Genomic DNA, 13105 nt, shown 5'->3' with positions numbered 1-13105 from the left:
CATTAGGGTTTATGGCCTTTATACTTCAATGTCATTTTGGTTACATACAACTCTCTTGGATCAGAGACCTTCCTCAGAGCTTTGTGGGCATTTTTTATTATCTTCTGCCAATGACCAATTTTGAAATCAGTCTAATATTTCCTCCTTGTATTTGATTTACTTATTATACCTTGATGGATTAAGAAGTATGTCTCAATCTCTGAAGTTAAATAATTTAACAGAGAATATGCCATTGTCTTTAGGATTATTTAACATAAACTCTTAGAATTTTCTGTGCTCTTCAGGTAAAAGTTTAATTGATAATTTGTCTGAAGTATGTGTTGAGATCTGTACTTCAGAGTTACCAGTGATAATCCTTATTTTGGATCCTCTTTGCTCCTCATAACTATTAGCTTTTCTCTGATTGCTTTATCTTTTTTACTGCATTCACTAAAGTTATCTCAGCTTCTTTCTTTTATTTTTTTAATTTTTTTAATGTTTATTTTGAAAGAGAGGGAAAGACAGAGCACGGGAAGGGGAGGGGCAGAGAAACAGAGAGACACACAATCTGAAGCAGACTTCTGGTTCTGAGCTGTCAGCACAGAGCCCCACGTGGGGCTTGAACTCCCTAATGGTAAGATCATGACCTTAGACTAAGTCGGCCACCCAATGGGCAGAGCCACTCAGGCGCCCCTCAGCTTATTTCTTTACATCAGTAATGTTATTTCCATCCATATATTTTCAGTGCTTTGTTCTTTCTACTTATTTTCTTAATCCTAGCATGGCATTTTGTTTCTCAATGTAGTTTGTTTTGTTTTAATGTTCATTTTTTCATTTTTTAAATTTTTTTAACGTTTATTTATTTTTGAGACAGAGAGAGACAGAGCATGAACAGGGGAGGGTCAGAGAGGGGGAGACACAGAATCTGAAACAGGCTCCAGGCTCTGAGCTGTCAGCACAGAGCCCAACGCGGGGCTCGAACTCATGGACTGTGAGATCATGACATGAGCCGAAGTTCGGCCGCTCAACTGACTGAGCCACCCAGGCACCCCTAATGTTCATTTTTTTTTTATTATTTAAAAAAAATTTTTTTTTTCACGTTTTATTTATTTTTGAGACAGAGAGAGAGCATGAACAGGGGAGGGGCAGAGAGAGAGGGAGACACAGATCGGAAGCAGGCTTCAGGCTCTGAGCCATCAGCCCAGAGCCTGACGCGGGGCTCGAACTCACGGACCAAGAGATCGTGACCTGAGCTGAAGTCGGACGCTTAACCGACTGAGCCACCCAGGCGCCCCCTAATGTTCATTTTTATCTCATTCTGTTGTTTTCTCGTCTTGAACTTGTAGCTTTGATTTCACATTGTTACCAACTTGCCCTATAATTTAAAGAATTTGAGAGAACTTTCTTTCTGATTCTTTATGTTATTTGCATCCAAAATTGCGTATTTTTCTTCTTCTTCCTTTTCCTGATCATCTCCTTTTTCTTATAATCTATTTGCATAGAATTTCTTTTCATTTCACTCATATTAAACAGCTTTTTCCAGACCTCCAATTTGCTGATATTGTGGGAACATTTCTTTCTTTTTTAATGTTTATTTATTTTTGAGAGAGAGAAGAAGACAGAGAATGAGCGGGGGAGGGCCAGAGAGAGGGAGACACAGAATCAGAAGCAGGCTCCAGGCTCTGAACTGTCAGCACAGAGCCTGAGGTGGGGCTCAAACCCACGAACCGTGAGAACATGACCTGAGCCGAAGTCGGACGCCTAACAGACTGCGCCACCCAGGCACCCTGGTGGGAACATTTCTTAAATACCCAACTACTTTAATCACTTAGCTTTTATTAAGAGCTACTTTTTGCTATGTTTCATATTTTAGACATAATATTTTTCTAGATATACTGAGTGGGGAAAGGAAACCACAGCTTAGTTGGTAGGTGTCCTTCTTTAGAATAATTGCACTTTGCCCTCACTTCCTAGGTGCCTGAATACCTCTTTACTCCACCTAATTGTTGGATGTAATGCTATCCATAAGAACACAAAATACACTGATCCATTCATATAGCAAACAGAATGAAGCATCTCATTTTCCCAGTCCCAAATTTAATCCATTACTCCTCAGCAGTTGTTTTCAATATTCCCACAAAGTGGGAAGAGATTACTAAACATTTGAGTTTGCTTTGCTCCCTAGTTGGAGGTAGAGAAATTTTCAGAATTTAAAACAACATTTGGAACTGAAAGGGGGCAGGGTTGATTTGGGGAACTTTCTGTGCTATGTAATCTTTCTTACATTTCTTGAATATCACTTTCTGAGATCTCTATCATTGGAATGCAGGTTATATACATCATCAATTAAGGGCCATTACATATAAATTAGTATCAAAATATTACTTGATAGAGTTACTTAATATTCTCTCTTCTCTCTTTGGCTTCTGTCTCCTTTTTTCATGTTGTTGCTTTCACAGCTAATCATATTTCCACCACAGTGCCTTATTTTGCTGAATTCTCGTTTAGAACATGATGACTCATCTTTCCTTTTGGTAACTTAAGAAGAAAAAAAAAGTGATGAAACTCATCATATAATGGAAAGCAATGTTGCCTGTATAGATTGGAACAGATTAGAATAATGGAATAGACCTATCATGTGAAAGAGTAGGTACCATTTTCTGTTTTTTGTTTTCTTGCTTTATTTTGGAAAACACAAGACTAACAAGAATTCTTATATTTTTTAGAAGATGTAGAAGAATTGTATATACTAGAAAATATTTTTGCTGTTTTAGTATTTGTAGGATTATGGATGGTTTGACGCTACAATGTTTTATTTCTTTGCTTTCTTTTAATACTTTCAAGAATTTTGACCATCTGTGATTCTGGTGTCCAGGTTGTTCTTCTTAATGTATACTTGTTTACTCATTAGTGTGTGGATGCCTTTTTCTAAGTAAACACAATTGGGTAAGAGTGAGAAGCTGGTCCAATTTGGGAAAGAGTAGAGTTTTGGGGAGTAGAGAAAAGGATTTAATATTTTTGCAAGGTCAGAGCTTTCTGAGAATAGGAGACTTGAGTCAAAGGACATACCTAAAATGTTAATGAATGATTAGATATTAAGAGACCTTCAGAAGAGTTTACCTCACTCTAGGTAATATAGGTATATATATTTAGGCCATATATATATATATATATATATATATATATATATATATATATCAATTAGGTGTATATTTCAAAGGAGCTAAAAAAGCTGGTGGTAAACTTTCCCCATGGAGACATTTATTTATATAAAGAACCCAGGGTTCTTCCCTTTTCTACCCCAGGAGAACAATTACCTTAAGAAGATTTTGTTTCTCTTCCTTTCTCGGGACAGGAGGGAAAATGTATACATAAGCCCCCATCATTGTATAATTGTGATTCCTTTTCTATATTACATTAGGACATAGGGTGACTTCTGATGTCATTGCTTCACTTCAGATGAGGGAATAATTAAGGAAAAGGGAAACCAATGTATTATTATTATAAAATAAACTCTGATATTTACTATAGAAAACATGTGTTTGCATTCAAGATAATAAGCATAAATAGCGATATTAAAATTATCTCATAGGAAAGAGAGGATTAGACCTCTTTAAACTCTATATAATTGAAATACAATGTTCATATACATGTAGCTTTCGAAATCTTCTATCCCAATTCATTTGGATAGGAATGGATGCATAGAAGGAGGGAAGAGGTTTTGCCTAATAATATATATAGCATGAAAAGATGAATGTCAAGAATAGAGCTCTAAAAAGGAAAGAAATCTGAGCAAAAAGCACACTTACGAGTGGTGCCCCTCCACTTCTACAAAGCTTATGTCAACTAAATTCATTTTATCTTAAGGACTTCAAAATTATGATGAAGGAAACAGATTTAGCAATTACTGTATGCTAAGTGCTTAGATCAAGTCTCAATTGTCACACTAAAAGTAGAATGTAAGTACAAGGTGGTTATTATATTCTAGATAAAAAAAAAAGGACCAGCATATAAAGAAATCAATAAATTCAATTCACCAGACTGTCATAAGTAGTATTGGTATTCACATTTCAAATTTGTATTTGACTTTAAAATAAAGCATTTTATAAATGCAGCCTTTCATCTCTTCAGAACAGTCTCTTCTGCCTCCACAGATCTGAGATTATCTGTAGACTAAAGAAAAAATATCATTTGGGAAATTATATTTTAATAATTTAAAGAATCTTTAAAACATCTATGCAGAGTCTACTAATGTTTACATCCATGTAAGTTTTAGAGTTAGAGAGAAAAACATTCAAGACAATAGAAAAACACTTATTTACAAAGAGTTTAATTTTTGATTTCTCTTCTCTCTATATGGAAGGATGAATAATTTATTAGACATACACCTATTTAGGATGGAGCAGTAAAATTATGAAATTAAGTGATATTTCACAAGCAAAATTTCTATAGTCAAATTAATCCAATTGCATTAAAATGGCGAAAGTAACAAAAGTTCCTTCCAAAGTGCACATGAATAACGAATTATAGGTAATTTCCTAATGTGACCACCTAGTAAAATAGATTTTACTGTTTCATGGAGCAAAAAATAAGTGATTGCTCCTATAATCTACATTTATCTATGTTGTCACTTCATTCTTTTTTTTTTTTTTTTTTTTTTTAATGTTTATTCATTTCTGAGGCAGAGAGAGACAGAGCATGAGTGGGGGAGGGTCAGAGAGAGAGGGAGACACAGAATCAGAAGCAGGCTCCAGGCTCCGAGCTGGCAGCACAGAGCTTGACGCGGGGCTCGAACCCACGGACCGTGAGATCATGACCCGAGCCGAAGTCGGACGCTCAACCGACTGAGCCACCCAGGCGCCCCACTTCATTCTTAAATTTAGCACATTCTTGCCACTTCTCTGGGCTTTATGCTTTTTTATTTCTTTGGGTCCAATCTGTGACCTATGAAGTCAAGAGCCAATAATATATGTCATAAACTTTATGCATTAAAAACTAAGTTAAAGACTTACTGGAGAACTCATTAACTTAATAAAATCTCAAAATTCCTAAAATGATTAATAAAGGTGTATGTGCACCCACTCCCACACCCTCACTTCCCCAACCCCCACACCTCCATACACATACACATCAGCACAGAGAGTATCTCTGTCCAGCCACAGAATTGTTTTCCTTATTCAGTGATATTAGGGCTGAGATTTTATTGAGGTATTGTGAAGAGTTCCTTTGGTCTTAGAAAGGCCAGACCATACTGTAGGAGTGTGACTTTGATGCAGTTCTTGCCAATAAAATACAGGCAGATATTGATTAGAAGTTCTTGAGAAACCTTTTACTTCCTGAAAAGAGTATGGAACATCACACAAAGTACTTCCACTGTCACCAAGACCCCCTCTGTATGTTAAATGTGGAATAAATATGTAATACTTAAAGTTGCTACATCCACATAGCTGTTTTGTGACCATAAGGAGAAAACCAGGAGACCCACAGAGCCACAATTTTCCGATCCCTCACCTAATGTTAGCAATTATCTAATGTCATCTTCTTGTCAGGTGAGAAAAGTAAGCCTTTTGGATAAAATCTGTTTTTGTTTGTTTGTTTGTTTGTTTTTGCTACTTGTACCCCATGCTTTTCTTACATATTTAGTCATTCACTAAGTAATGTCTCCCTCCATGTTGATCAGTTCATTGAATATCATAAAAATGATAGCATAAATAATAGCAAGACATGAAAAGCAATATTTGGACATCTAGTCAAATATAAATGTAGCCCAATATGAATATTAGGATTTCACATTTAATCAAATATAGCACTGCTACCAACATAAACCTCATATATGAAGATTCCTTCCTCAATCCGAAAACAAGCTACCAAGGCAAATTTTAAATCTGTTAAGGGGGATCTTCCTTGTATGTGTGTCATCTGGCTATACTACTCCAGGTATTAAACCAAATTTCTTTTTTACTTCAGAGTTAGCTGTGTTAAAGCTCACTAAAATAATAAGCAATGCATGAAGTAATTAAATATATAATTTGGAGTTATTTTTGAAAGATCTCAATGATCATGATGTTTCATGAAGAGAGCCATATATGCTTTAACAGTAAAAGAGCAATGAATTCAAAATACTTTTTTCAAAATATTAAGTATTTAAAAAGATGTTACTCCCTATTTCCTTATTTCTTTTTTCATATACATAAACCCATGTATGTTGCATCATGAAAATTACAACTTTGTGAGATATTACAAAAACTGAAGCAATCTGTAACTCAAAGGACATGGAAAATTCTGAAATGTCTGCTATTACTTGAGTAACTGGATGTAAAAGAAACTTAAAGTGAAATTGAAAGGTTTAGTTTTAGGGGCGCCTGGGTGGCGCAGTCGGTTAAGCGTCTGACTTCAGCCAGGTCACGATCTCGCGGTCTGTGAGTTCGAGCCCCGCGTCAGGCTCTGGGCTGATGGCTCGGAGCCTGGAGCCTGTTTATGATTCTGTGTCTCCCTCTCTCTCTGCCCCTCCCCTGTTCATGCTCTGTCTCTCTCTGTCCCAAAAATGAAAGGTTTAGTTTTAGTTCTATGCATTTTCCTACTTTTCAACCAATCATCAGTAGTAGAAAGTCATTAATGATCTAAATAGTTAAAACTATGGCATCACTACCACAACTTCTTGATTAGTCTCCTTTGTTTACATTTATTTATATTCAAGTATACAAGCAGTGGTCACCTGTGTGGGTCAGTTGGTTAAGTATCCAACTTCAGCTCACGTCATGATCTCACAGTTTGTGGGTTCAAGCCCTGCATGGGGGTCTGTGCTGACAGCTTGGAGTCTGGACACTGCTTGGGATTCTGTGTCTCACTCTCTCTCTGCCCCTCCCCACTTGCACTCTGTCTCTCTCTCTCAAAAATAAATTAACATTAAAAAAAATTAAAAGTTTCAAGCAGAAAGGATTTCTAACTTAGTCATATGCATTAAAATAAAAATTATTCATGAAAGTATTACATATTTTCTTATTAAACATATATATATATCTTTAAATACATGCATATATGTAATTTTAGTAATAGAAAACAATGAATTTCTTTAGATACCAATGCTAAAACAATGTAACTAAGGGTTAAGACACCTAGCAACTTACATTTATGTTTGTCTAAGATTCTTCTCATTTCCTCTCTATACATAAAGATCATTTTTTGTAGAAGTGTTTGTGCCTTCAGTGATATTTAGGCTGTTAACTAAACCTAGACAAGAAAGAGTGGATCTGTGTCATAGCAGATTCAAAGTATTAACAAATATTTTCTCTCTCTCTGTATCTCTCTCTTTCTCTCTTTCTTTCTTTTCTTTTTTTCTTCCTTCTTTTTTTTCATTCAAGAACACAGACCTCCAAATGACAAACTATCAATTACTGTTGAAATCATGGAGGCTAATTATATATATATTTTTTTACTTACTCACATCTGCACTTAGGTAGAAATAGTCATAGGAGGGAAAATCACAGAATGACAATATCCCAAATTCACAATTATAGCATTGATTTTTGCATGATTGTGTTGGGTTGCTTTGCTAAGTTTAGTTAAATAACTAGGCTAATAAGCAATTTCAGTTCCCAAATAAATTTTACTAAATGTCTATTCCTTTTAAGATACTGCTATCATCTATTCTTATCTTACTTCATTAATTTTGATATCATTTCAATATATATCATTACTAAGAAGGTTTATTTCTAGACAACATTTCATGTGTTGAGAAAAAGTTAACAAACCACAGCTAATAATACTTTGTACAGAAAACATACATCATAAAAGTCCAAGTACCTGAAAAGAGATCTCATATTCATATCATTCGAGTCTTCTATCAGCAAGATTTAGGGAGAGATTTCAGCAACACGCAGTATAGTATGCTCCATTGAAATGACTGCAGTATTTTGCCTCAGTTTAAATATTTTGCTTGTAGATGCCAGGGCAAACTATGTATTTGCAAAAATGTTATGTGTTTAAGAGAATTATTTTTGTTCTGATAGCCGTGCCATCAAAAAATGAAAACATCAAATATATAGCCATTTGTCATCAAGAATTTTACAAACAGTATTAAAAGGTGAAAAGGACTTTTAGATGTAGAAGACTTGGTGATTTTTTTTGTTCTTTGTATTATATATAGGGTATTAAATCATGATTTAAGACCATTTTGTTGCTGTTACGTCTTATTATTTCTAAAACTAAGGTATGTTATAGGAGACTACTGAGTGGACTCAGTATTCCCTTTTGAACCCATTGTGATGCTAGTGAGATCACAAATCTTGGGATGATTTCATAGCACTGTTGTGACCTACATCTGAGAAACAGCCAATTTTCCTGGGTTTAATAATCTAGGAAGAGCTCCAAAAACACAGAGAAATGCTACAAAGATCATGGCTAGTGGGCAATTGTTATCTACTGATTAATTTTTTTAATTTTTTTAAGAAAAGGAGATGGATCTTGATAAATTAATAATACATCAGGGTTAAATATTGCCAGTGGAATTTCCCTAGGCAAGGGGGGGGGGGGAGCCCTTGTATCATCAATTTACTTTATGAAAAGAATAAAATATCTGAACAATTTTCCTTCACATCACTACAATAAGAACTTAAAAGTGTTCAGCAACATAATACTATTATACTGTCAGAATTGATTTGTATAGTCAAACTAGCATAGGACTCAATTCTTGCAAGGAAATTCACCCATGGTAATAATTGAAAACTTGAGTTTGCTGACTTATTTGATTCAGGGTTGTGGAAAATTCTGAGAGAACATTCCTATAAATTCACATGTGAGGACAGATCCTTCTGCACTTTTTTCTTTAGACATGATGAGAGAAAAAAGTCTGTCCCACTTTCTCTAGCCAAATCACTATGAACAAAGAAATAAAGACAATGCTCATAATAAAACTTTGTCTTTAAAGCCTTCATTCAAATGTAGCACTAGAAATGAGGCCACATTCATGGGAATTTCAAATTTATTTCAAGAACTATTGAGTACTGCATCCATTAGTAAATTCAATTTTCATTTTAGAGTCTAGGGATATATACATATTCCAAAATGTGTCAGTGATAATTCAAACTTCAAAGCCCCAGCTATAATTTGAATCATTTACAGCAAAACAAAGAAATATAAAAAAATCTTAAAAAATTATAATCTTTATGTTCAAATTTTAGAGACGCTTCTATAGTTCTTATTTTATAAATCTTTAACTGACATTTTTAAAATCAGTAAAATAATTCCACATGAAAAGCTTAACTATGCTAGTTCCATCCTTATTAAAATTTGATGTAGAAATAGCCATCAAAAGAAAACCTAAGTAGGAAATTTTAAATTCAGATTTCTGAGGAAATCATTAGGTCCCACTGGCTTCCCAATGTGACCCATGTCTTTCATTAGCATTATTAAACACATTGCCTAAAATAAGTTATGAGTAAAGCACAAAATTCTTAGAAATATAGAGAAAGGTGTATTATACTCATAGAAGCATGTAACAATGATGGCTTGAATTAACATAATCGATATTTGGTGCTTTCAAAAACAGAGTTAACAATAGCATTTGAATAGTGGACAACTAAATGAGAAGTAAAAAAAAAAAAAAAGAAAAGAAAAGTCAAGAGAACGTTTTTTAAGTAAAAAAAAATATTTTTAACATTTATTCATTTTTGAGAGAAAAAGCACGAGCAGGGAAGGGGCAGAGAGAGAGGGGGAGACACAGGATATGAAGCAGGCTCCAGGCTCTGAGCTGTGAGCACAGAGCCCAGCGCGGATCTTGAACTCACGAACTGGAAGATCATGGACAGAGACGAAGTCGGATACTTAACCTACTGAGCCACCCAGGCGCCCCAAGAGTATGTTTTTAAGAGACCAATATGAGAAGTATCTTTGTCCTCATAGTAAAAATGTTCCTTTTTATGTCACACTCCTACAAACATGACTCCAACTATAAATCTATAGTGGTATTCTTGATAGTCTCAATCAAAAGTTGAGAATTTGTTTCTCTGATACTTTTTTCAACTGGTTGGTTCTCTGGCCCATGACCGGCATCAAAATCAGAGCCAACCATATGAAAGTAATATCACGTCCTTTAATTTTAGAATCTATGCTCCTTCCCATTTAATTCTTACTATGACACTTTACACATTTTAGAGCTAGTTAGAAGGATAAAAATGAAGAACTATTTTTATAGTACTATATATTATCCTTACGCAAGATCACGTAAAACAATGTGCTAAAAACTCATTTAAGTAGTTTTAGTTTGAGTACTGTGGTAAAATAAAGCAGAATATGTACATATTTTTTGTGATTTTTACAAAATGATCTTGTAAAATCACTAAAAGGAGGAATTAAAAAGTCCCTAACAATTAGTGACGACTTTTTTTTAACATTTAGTATCTATATTTTTATAATAATTTGAAGTCTTTTATTTCTATAATGATAGAAATCCACAAAATTTATTTTCTATAAAACAAACTGAAATTAATAAAAAAATAAGTTCAGTATATATTACTTCACCTTATCTGGAATAAAAATATTGGGATTTTTTTTTCTTGAACTATTCATATTTAAGTAGTATGAATAATGGCTTGACCTATTTCATCACCTAATAGGTCATTCCTCTAGGCATTGTATTACTCCTCTCAGAGAAGTGTGCAAATTTCAAGCAGTACTGAAGCCTCATCTTGGGATGTTTTCAAGTGGCAAGCGCGCATACAGATGCATTAATGAAAATGTTTCCTCTCTGCTGTAAAGTTTAATGTAAAAACCTTATAAAATCTTTCAACTCCGTCATCTGGCCAGTTATTCAAAATATATTAGACACATCCTATGAGTAAATTTTTTTTGAGATCAATTCAAATAATAATAGAAAACCATCCATTTTAAAGAAAGTGAATCAGCCAAATGGAAAATCGTAAACATATTGTCTCAAACGTATTTTCCTTCTTACATCTTCTTTAATATTTTCTTACCAGTTTTGAGTCATTACAGTAATCTAATGTGTAAAAATATGTGTATATACATTATTTTAAGATTAAGGCTTCACAATATTTTGTAATGAGCAAAGATTACAAGATTACATTATAAGATTTTGGCTAAGAACCTGGATAAAATTAGCCCATCTTTAGTCACACTAAATATAAGAGAGGCTTTGAAATACATCATTATACATTTATGTATGTAATGAAATATGTACATATTTCTCCTGAAGATAAAGTATTAAATGTGAACTTTTTTTTGTTTAGTAAAATATTATTTAAAATTTGCATGCTGTTAAATTTGAAGTCATAACATTTTTTATTATGCTGTCCTAATTCTTAGTCATCAGTTTTATGTATTGATGATTGTTTCTATGCAATCATTCCATTCCTTCTTATTTATGGACATCTTTTAAAGAGAAGTTCTGTTGATCTCCCATTATTGACACAATTTTTGAATGATGTTGTTACATGAATAGAAAAGTTCTGCCATAAGTTGCCTACATTTATAGCTCTTATAGAAATATGAAACCCAAGTGAATGTGCAAGTTATGTACAAACTTATAAAACATATAAATGCAAAAGAATACTTAACTGAAAATAAAAGTTTAAGTCAAGGATTACCCTTTAAGATAAAGAGATTTGTTTTATGTGCAACATATATTTTAAGCTTATGTGTTAATTAGTCAGACATGTTTTCTTACAATATCATCCAGCATCAGAACTCTACAATTATTGCATTTCTTCAGTGTATCTTTGATATATTTTCCCCATTCTCTCTGTTGCCAGATGTGTAACAATAACTCCCGGCCATTTTCCTCTTCTAAAGTTTATTTGCAATATGCCCAATTATTGACTGTGTCATTTCTGCTTTGTAGTAAGAGCTCAGAGTTTATTCTGTGTTTTCCTCTCTCACACCAAGGAGTTCTCTAGTTCTATACAGTATAAATTTAACCTTTATCTTGATGAGCCAAGAATGAAGTGTGTTGATCTGTCTTTTCCTTTCTGGTGTGCCCAGCATGGCTTGCACACAAATGTCCTTTGATCTTGTAGGTATGCAGTCCCTGATTATAAGAGAAACTGGTACAATTTTAATTCCAGAACCAAAAGTATAAGAGAATGATCTGGGGGTAAAAAAAGAATTTCAAAATATACAAGATCTCAGTGCCTTTTGTAAAAACTTAGATATTGCCACCATAAAGTAGCTAACTGTTATGGTTTTTGTTACATTTTCCCACTATTTATACCTCAGGATTAAAGCACAAGTTGCAAAGTGCAGGTAGAGGAATAAGCCTTTCTTAAACAATATGACCAAACTCAAAAGGAACTGCAAACCACAGGAATAAAAAAACTGCTAAAATTTTCAAAATAGTGAAACTATGATCAAAATGAGTTTTGCCATGTAAATTTTTTTTCTGTTATTGAAAGATAGATGTCTGCAAATGAATAAGTGACAATTTTCAATAGACCAGTATAGCTGAAGGAGAAAATAGTAATAAAAAATAGTAAAAAGATATGAACAGCATGGTACCAGATTGCCTTCCTATTATGTATATGTTGTATGAACATAGGAGAAAGGCTAATTACATAGGAATACATTAGATGCTTAGGGACACAAAAGTGAATGACTAATAGTTCATATTATTTTAAGTTTCACTTTTTTAGTGGGAGACACAGGTGATGAAAAACCGTGCAGAATAAATTTGAATTCTATTCTACTCTGGTCCACAAAGAATTTATATTAAAAATGCCCATAGGGGCTCCAGAGTGACATAGTCAGCTGAGTGTGTCTGACTCTTTCGGCTCAGGTCATGATCTCAGGGTCGTAGGACAGAGCCCCACCTCGGGCTCTGCACTGAGCATGGAGCCTTGCTTGAGATTATCTCCCTCTCTTTCCTTTTGACCCTCCTCCACTTGTGCTGTCTCTCTCTCTCTCTCTCTCTCTCTCTCTCTCTCTTAACAAAAGAAAACAAACACCCTAAGTATTTATTTTACTCCTCCGCCCTAAAGAGGAAAAGATTCAGTTATTATTTATTTTATTGTATTGTATTTTATTGTATTTTATTTTTACTTTTTTCTGCTCGCTGTTACGGGGATGGTAGATAAATGCAAAAAGAAAGGGTTAAAAGTTTTAAATTGTTTTTATT

The sequence above is a fragment of the Panthera pardus genome, unplaced genomic scaffold (assembly GCF_024362965.1).
Source record: "Panthera pardus isolate Hobbes unplaced genomic scaffold, ASM2436296v1 HiC_scaffold_1, whole genome shotgun sequence".
NCBI lineage: Eukaryota > Metazoa > Chordata > Mammalia > Carnivora > Felidae > Panthera > Panthera pardus.
The sequence above is the reverse complement of the archived record's forward strand: the minus strand, read 5'-3'. Positions refer to the sequence as shown.